Here is a 9,055-nt window from a genome sequence, read left to right as displayed (position 1 = left end):
TTAAACAAGAAGAGCATCAGTTGTTCTGAAGACTCCCTCAATCTCTAGTTTTCATCGCTCAATAACTTTTTTTCCAAAAGATATTGGTCAATAACATATCATCAACAATGAAGAGTGAACTAGTAACATGCTTGAATAGAACACCAAAATGAAAGAAGTACATTATCAAGAAGCGAATAAAAAACTCTTAAACAAACAATGCTTTGCAAGCACTGTAGAAACTTCTCATTATCTTGCAACTTTGAAGTATAAATCATACAACTCAGGCATATTTTTGCTGAAAGGACGTACATATGTCTTTTGAAACACTGCTTCAGAAGATGACACAACAGTGTAAAGACTTAGCTTCCGTTTTAACAACTGGTTTTCTTTAAGAAATTTCAAGATTTCATTCCTTGGCATGATCCTTTTCTCCAAACTGTACTTCAAGAGTGTCGCACGAGGAGCCAGATAACTAGGTTCATACCCCAATTCGTTCATGAAAAAGTTCAATGTAATCCTTATCTTAGCCTTTGAGGAAGTCAAACAGGAAGGAAGCCTTCTCACCATTGTGCAGATATCAGAATGAGACCATCCAAAACTCCAGAAAATATCTAATTGTCTTTCTAATTTAGATTCATCAAGCGACATAAGTGCTTCAATGCCATGAAGAAACATACGTTACTTTGATGTACTACTCTCTGAAGCCAGACAGGCAGGGTTATAAAGCAGACCTAGGATAACGTTGATAAACAGTATCAATATTGGTTCGTGAAAAGCCCAGATTTTGCAGCAATACTATATTGGGCGGTATTACTTTAGGGAGATTATACGAAATCAACCTAGGCTCTTTCTTAAGAACCATAGCTACAGAATCATGAGAACCCAATAACTCCCGCAGATAATCAAGACTAGGTTTTACAGTAGTATGTAAACCTCTTGCCAAGAAATCGCTTTTATCTAATGAATGTAACAAGGTCAGACCCAGATAAACCAAGTTCTTATAAAACCTTAATTTTGGGTTTAAGGGTTCTGTCAATAAGGCAAAACAACAATTCAGGAGAAGACGACACCAGGGTTTTCATCTGTGATTTGTTCAAACCCATTTTGTGAAAGAGATCAAGTAACAAAAGTGGCTCATAGTTTCGGAGTCTCAAACGAGAGGAAATTTGGTTGAGAGACCCATTCAAGTCCTCAATTAACAAAATGCCTTCTATTATTTATTCAATTTAAAATTTATCAAAATAAATGAGAAAAGGCACTTAATATTAGATATGCTAGGAGACCTATTTGTAAATAAATTAAATATATAAACCTAATATTTTGCTCCAACAATTCAAATCTGCTATGCCTCTCTCCATTTGCAACGCACATCCCTAATATTTCCTCCAACAATCCTAATATTTTGCTCCAACAATTCAAATCTGCTATGCTTCTCTCCATTTGCAACACACATCCCTAATATTTCCTCAACAATTCAAATCTGCTATGCCTCTCTCCATTGCAACAACACATTCCAAAAAAATTGCTATGTCCATTAAAGACAATTCTCTCTTTCTCCTCCCTTCTTGCTAAAGACAGATTGCTTATTCAATTTACTCATCTTTTGAACTCTCTTTTTGAGTATTCTTCTTGAATTTCTAAATTGTAAGTTTTCTACTCTCCCTTAACTCTAGCATCAATCTTATTTTGTAAAGAAAAACATTATAGCAATAGATATGCAATTAAAGTGTATATGAAGTTATAGTTAAAGTAATTGCTTTTTCTTTGTGGGTGTTGTTTCTTGATCATAACTTTTACTTTTTCTTTGAAGAATTTATGGTGCGAATCGATCCTAAAAATGTTGGCCGCGAGCTAGAGGAGAATCAGGTGAACCTTCATTTTTTAACTTTTCAACTTAAATTTCTCATCTTAGTGAGAAAGGAATCACAATTTTTATAAATTAAGTGACTGATAATAAATCGATCCGACCAAGTAAAAATCTGTCACAATTTACGTAACCAATTATTAATTGGTCTACTCAATCAACCATCGATCTGTTTTATAAAATCATCAAAAAGGCTAAAATATTTTGTTTACCAAATCAGGCCATTGATAGTACATTAATCTGAACAATCTAAAAATCAGGTTGATTTTCTAAATATATAATGGACCGACTAATAGTTGGTCAGATCGATTTACAAATAGTCCTTCAAAATATTGACACCAATTTTTAGTTTTCCTTATTTGTCTAATTGAAATTACATTTATTACAATATCTTCAGGAACATAATATATTTAGCGAGGGAGATGAGTCTTCTAAAACTGTTAATGATGGGGATAATGCTTCTAAAACAGTTAGTGATGGAAATGAGTCTTCTGACACATCTAGTAATGGGGATGAATCTGCTGAGGAGAATGATATATTATTGATACCAGAACATGAAACCTTACTAGACCTCTTCCAATATAGTTTGCGTAAGGAATTGGAGGACGAGGATCACTTTAATGGACTTGTGAGCATTTTATTAAAGTGGGATGTTGTGAAATTATACAATATTACTTGGAGAAGGAAAAAGTGTACAACAAATTTATGAATAGTTGTTTTGACTACTTATTAAAAGTGAACCTAGAGAATTGGAACAAAAATTTTTGTGGCCAAATCGTACACTATCTTCTACAATGATGTGTTGTAAGCTTAAAGAAAAAGGAGGTTTGGTTCATAATTGATGGTAATCCAATTCGATTTGGTATGAAGGAATTTGCTATGATCACCGGACTGAATTGTGGAAAAATTCTCACTAGTAAGGCTTTATATGATGAAGGGAAGGCAAAACATTTTTTAGATCTAGTGTTGAACAAAAAGAGTAGTCTAACGAAAAATGATTTAAAGGAAATATTAAAGAGTGACAAATTTGATGCGCAAACAAAGTTGAAGATCGCTATGGTGTGGTTTGTTGAGTCTTTTTTATGGGCTGGTGATCAAAAGCGAACTGTTGGTATAAAGAATATAAAAATGGTGACAAACTTGGATTACTTTAATGGATATCCTTGGCGTAGCGTAGAAAGGGGTTCTTCCGCAGTGAAGCAAATGAGGTCCGGGGCCGGCGGGCACGCCCCTAGCTTGGTGAAAAAATGAAATAAAAAAAGATTATGATGTCAAAATCTTGCGCCCTTGTTTTTCCAATTTCTTTGGAGATGACAATTGAGTTCATTCTAAATGTTAACTTAAAGAAAAAGTCTGCAGAATGGAAGGAAAATAATTCCACATCTAAAGGTTATAGCTTGCAAGGATTCCCTTGGGATTTTATGGTAAGCTTAAATAATTTTATGGTGAGATAGATATTGAATTGGTCATGAAAGATTATGTATCGATTTGAAATTTAATTGGTCATGACAAGTTATGTATCGATCTGAAATTTATATACTAATATTATTTAGTACTTTTTTTAATTTTTAATATAGGTGTGGGCTTTTGAAGCAATTCCTATACTAGAAGAGGCTTTTGGACAGCCATTGATAGAATCTCCCTTGTCATTTCCAAGATTGTTCTGATGGTACGATAAAAAGAAGACACCCCCAGATTATAAAACAATGTTATTAACAATGCAAAATAAAGAGGTGAATACTTAAGTTTGTTTGGTGCAATATTTCATTTTAGAAGTTTTTATTATTGTAGTTTTATTTAACAATATATTTTCTTATAGGTTGTGGTGCATCCTACTTTGGTTCCTACTAATGTTGAGTAAAAAAAAATCATATTTGATTAATTGGGAGGATTTGAAAGATGAGGTGAATGAGAATATAGATCGGTTGATAAAAGTAGTTAGTGGTGTGACACGATTAGTTAACTCTTCTCTCAAAAGGCATGAGATTTCGATAGCTATGGATCACGACAGACGTGAAACTGATATTAGAAGACAACCATCAAAGGGAGTTACTGAAAATATTAATTTGAGTGATTCACCAGACAAAATTTCTCAACATATTGAATTATGTGCAAATATGTTTAATGAGATGAAGGATATGAACAAGAAGTTGAATGAAAGAATGGATGGTCTCGATGCTAAAGTAGACCACTTGAGTGGTATACTGGGTGGTTTGCATGTCTAGATAGAAAAATTAAGCAAAAAAAAGTATGATGATGAAAATTTTCAGGTGGGTGATGAACAACCAGATATCTTGGAAAAGAAGGTAATTGGTGAGCTTGAAGAGGAAGGAAGCAACATGGTTGACAAAGATGAAGCTACCAAATTTATGGGAGTATGTATTACAAGGGCGAAACGAACAAGGAAACCTAACCTAAAATATGATTCCCCTTTTGCAACAGATCTCAGACAAAAGAAAATCCGGGAGGCTTCGAAGAATATGAAGACTTATAAAAGGAGAAATATCGGCGGTAATAGTTAGTAATTGGATATTTTTTGGATCTGTCGGATAAATTATGAATCAATCGGTTTAATTAAAATTTGTCTTGGATTGTATTTAAGTTTAAAAAGTTAGCTTATTTATATTATGCCACTTTTGTTTTCACTGATGGAAATATTCGACTTATTTTAATTTCATTAATAATTTTGCAGTGTAGATTTTCTATCATCATTTATTTCATTTATAGTCATTGACAAATTTATGAACTGTCCGACAAATACATGATATGTCTGTTAGATGTGATATCGAATATTTGTTTTCTTACTTGTACGTCCAAGTTGCGCTTTAGTTTGTAATATTTTCCCCTTCTTTTTCACTAAAAAGAAAATGTAACATCAAATTTTATCTCTTATAAATGCTAATAAATTGAGCATCTGTCCGACAGATACATGATCTGTCTGTTACAGCAGATTCTTCGGTCTGCCAGATGTGGTATCGATCGCTCTTTATCGTCTTATTCCTTATTAGTTTTATGTTGATATTTTGTATTGACTTGAGAGTTGATGAATAAGGAGTAAAACTAATTAAAAATTCAAAAAATACTTAGCATGATTGTTCGAGTTGAAACAATAAGAGGATTTACAAGAAGACTAACTATTTGTTTTTGTGAAGGCACCATCTAGTGCATATAGAGTTCCGATATTTGTTTTCTTACTTGTACGTCCAAGTTGCACTTTAGTTTGTAATATTGTTCCTTTCTTTTTCACAAAAGATAGAGAATGTAACATCAAATTTTTCTCTCGTATAAATGTTGATAAATTGAGCATCTGTCCGACAGATACATGATTTGTCTGTTATAGCAGATGCTTTGGTCCGCCAGATGTGGTATCGATCGCTCTTTATTGTCTTATTCCTTATTAGTTTCATGTTTATATTTCGTATTAACTTGAGAGTTGATGAATAAGGAGTAAAACTAATGAAAAATTCAAAAAATACTTAGCATGATCGTTCGAGTATGTTCATTGACAAATTATCTATTTATTCGACAGATACATGATCTGTTAAAACAATAAGAAATAAGAAAATTTAACACTTGTAGTCTTAAATTACAATAAGAGAATTTAACACTTGTAGTCATAAATTACAATACAAAGATTTAACACTAACTGCATATTTAGAGTTCAAGTACATTTATCGGGACAAGTAGTCTTTTTGTGTCCAACTTACTTGCAGAGAGAACATTTGTTTCGCTTTTTAACACCTTCACCAACTATTGGGATCCTTTTCTTACGTTTCTGGCCTTTCACACGCTTCACAATGGGTGGATTAATTATATTTTCTATGGCCCATTCCCATTACTCTTCTGGAGGAACGAGGTTTATAATCTCTGAATAAGCCAACCGATGGAATTCTGCCGAATAGTATGGTGAACATAGATTATAAACTCTCTCACCATAGTATGGTAATCGTTGAGCTCTGAGTGTTGCCAATGCATGGGCACAAGGCAATTGCTGAAGATCCCACACTTTATAGGAGCATGTTTTGCCATTAATGTTAACTCTTGTGTCCTGACCATACCTTTGAAAAATAAACTCATTCACGTGAAGTTGTTCTACAAATAATTTATCTTCTATTTCTCATCTAGTTTCTCGCACTAAAGTATCTGTCGTCGAAGCTAAATAGTTACTCGTGCACAACGTTAGACCACGTCGCTCATGGAACCATCGACATAACATCTTTGAATTGCATTAAATAAAGCAATGATGGGAAATTCTCTTTCAATTACAAGTCTGGCATTCAAAGACTGCAATATTGGATGTCATGACATCATACCTTCTTCCTAGAAAATGAACTCTACTCCACCGTTCAAAACCAACATCATTCTTGAGGTATTCAACAACATTACCATAACCTTTGCGTCGAATTTCTTCTAAATACTCATTGAACTTTTTGACTCGATACGCATTCGATGCGTCATAGTATAGACCAAGGATTGAAGAACCAACATGGAAGTTTGTACGAATATTTTCCCCAAGGTGCCTGGTACATACTCCGTGATGAGCTTGATCGTAAACTGTAGCAATTGCTATCTTTATGCTCGTATTTCTATTTGATATAATGGATAACTCATTTGTATTTGGCACTACATTGAGTAATTGATGAAAAAATCAAGTCCAAGAAAGATCATTCTCTGAGTTAACCACAGCCCAAGCTATAAGATATATTTGATTTTCACTATCCTATCCACATGCAATTAGCATTACACCACCAAATTGGCCCATTAAAAAAGTCCCATCCATAGAGAGGACATTTCTTATGTTCTTAAATCCTCTTATGCATGGCCCATAGGCAACAAAAAAATATAATAATCTGCTATCTTGAACCTCCAAAGCCGTAAAGCTATCTTCATTTGCTTTTTCAATCTCATACCGATATGCTTCCAGTGCTGTGTATCCGTGTTCTGGTGTTCCCCATATCATATTTTGTGCAAGTTGCTTGGCCTTCCAGTATGTCCAGTAACTAACATCACATCCCAACTCTATATTCACAATGTTCATTATTTCCTTCGGTATAGAACATTTTCCTTCTCTAAACCTCTCTTTGATAAATTTTGCAATAACACTGGTAGAAGCATGCCTATGTCTACCAAATATAAATCTCAAGTCACAAGAGTGATTAGGCTCATATTTTGTGATACGGAAGACATTTGAGCTAATATACATAACAACACGAACCCTCCACTTACAGATTTTTTCAACACATGCAACACTTATCAATGATTTGTTAGACTTCTTTGTACCAAACTCGAAACCCTTTCTGATTGCGACAAGTTTTAGTTTGTTTACTACGACTTCTTTGTTCAGAAATCTATATCCTTTATGAAAACCCGAGCCATCAGAAAAAATATAGCTATGATGTGTTCCAATCATTGCATCTTCTAATTGTTCAGGCAACTGAACATCATCATCTTCGTTATCCAATGGAACCTCTTTCTCAACTTGGCAAGGGAGAACGTCTTCTATTATATGCTTATTAGCTTCCATAAATTTCTCAACTTGGCAAGGGAGAACATCTTCTATTACATGCTCATTAGTTTCAATAAAAGTATTTCTCTCTCCTCCCCCATGAAAATCATCATTGTGTGTGCAGACATTTTCATTCTCAAATTGCTTGTTGTTCAAACCACAGCCGCTTTCCAAAAAAAATTCAATCAAGGAAACTCGTAACATTGGCCTGCCACCTTCACCATTTATATCATTCAAATAAATTTGGAAATGTTCATCATTCTTTAGTTCAACTGGAGGTGCTTTGTCCCTCAAAAAAGTACCTGCATTAGTCATATACTTGACACAAATAGGATCATGTTCGCAACTCAATTCACCTCTTCTAATGATAGTTTCCATGAATTTATCAAAGGTAACATCATTGCTCACAAGCATTGTTCGAACTGTGTCATTTTGAGAATGTCATCTCCACGATTTCTTGTAATCTACCCACTTTCCAAAATAATCAACAAATAAGACAACTCCTGTCATAATTTTGTACCTACCTACAATAAATAATGTAACATTATTAGAAACTAGTAAAATGAAACATTATTGCAAACATGGAAATAAAAAATAAAAAAATCTATAATGAATCTATCGGACTAATTATTGTGATCGTTCAACTATTGGATAACATAGAGGACTAATATATAATCGGTCAGATAGATGGTCAATCGGTCCATTGCAGACAGATTCCATCTGCATAATAACTCTACAAATATATAAAATTCATTTGTGTACCTTCAAACTGAGGTCTTGATGCAATGTTTTAACAGAAGCCTAGCTAATGCTACTCCAAAATAGTCTTTAATTGGATTTAAATTGAGCTTGACTATTTTTTTAAAACTTTAACACCCTCTTTCTCCAAATATAGCTTGTTGAAACTAACTTCACCAAAAAGAGAAGAGTTTTAGGACCTCAATAACACACAATCATATGCACAGAGGGTAGATTGAGAGTGGAAGAAGAACAATAGAAGAAAGAAGAAAAAAAGACCTTGAAAGAGATTTTGGAGGATTTTTCTTGTTTTTGTTTTTTATTGTTGATTTTGAACCAATTTGTAGTTCATAAAATATGGGTACTAATCTGACATAATAATTAAATTCTAAATCACAACTAAATTAGAGTTTTTTACCTAATCTAAAAAGTGGGTCATTTCACTAAGAAAAAAAAACTCGAAACCCTTTTAATTAGATAGAAGACTTAAATGGGCCTTTTTAACCAAGAGTTTCGTTACCTTGGCGCTTGTGGAAATGGATTCTTTTGTTGAGAACCCAAGTGAGTTCACCATGAAGTGCACCACTAATTCATCGGCTTGAGAAAAAAATAGGTGAAATCTGATACCATCACTTTTTATTGAATTAGCAGAGTGCGGTATTGCACTCATTTTGAGCGCGTGAAAACTATTTTTTTGTGAAAAATATTTTTTTTCCCTTTTTTCTTCTTCCATCTTTCTCCTTCCACCTTTCATCATCATTCATCAAATGACCACCACATTAATTTGGAAAAATCTTGTAAAAGCATAGCAATGCTTTGATTTTGAACAAAATCAAAAAATTACTGCACTATTTCAAAATTTCTTACAAGAATGTAAAAGAATAAAATACGAATAAATTTCACCGAAAAACTACTATCGATAAGTACTACTCCAAATCAAATCTACAACTCACCGAAAAAGATGG

At 33.4% G+C, this 9,055-nt stretch overlaps 1 pseudogene; it reads right to left on the bottom strand.

The window, feature by feature from the left end:
• Positions 1-228: 228 nt before the first annotated feature.
• LOC129903668 (uncharacterized) lies at positions 229-8,760 on the bottom strand (annotated as a pseudogene).
• Positions 8,761-9,055: the final 295 nt, after the last annotated feature.

This window comes from Solanum dulcamara, chromosome 9 (assembly GCF_947179165.1).
Source record: "Solanum dulcamara chromosome 9, daSolDulc1.2, whole genome shotgun sequence".
Lineage (NCBI taxonomy): Eukaryota > Viridiplantae > Streptophyta > Magnoliopsida > Solanales > Solanaceae > Solanum > Solanum dulcamara.
Note: the sequence above shows the minus strand (reverse complement) of the source record. Positions and strands in the feature narration are given on the sequence as shown.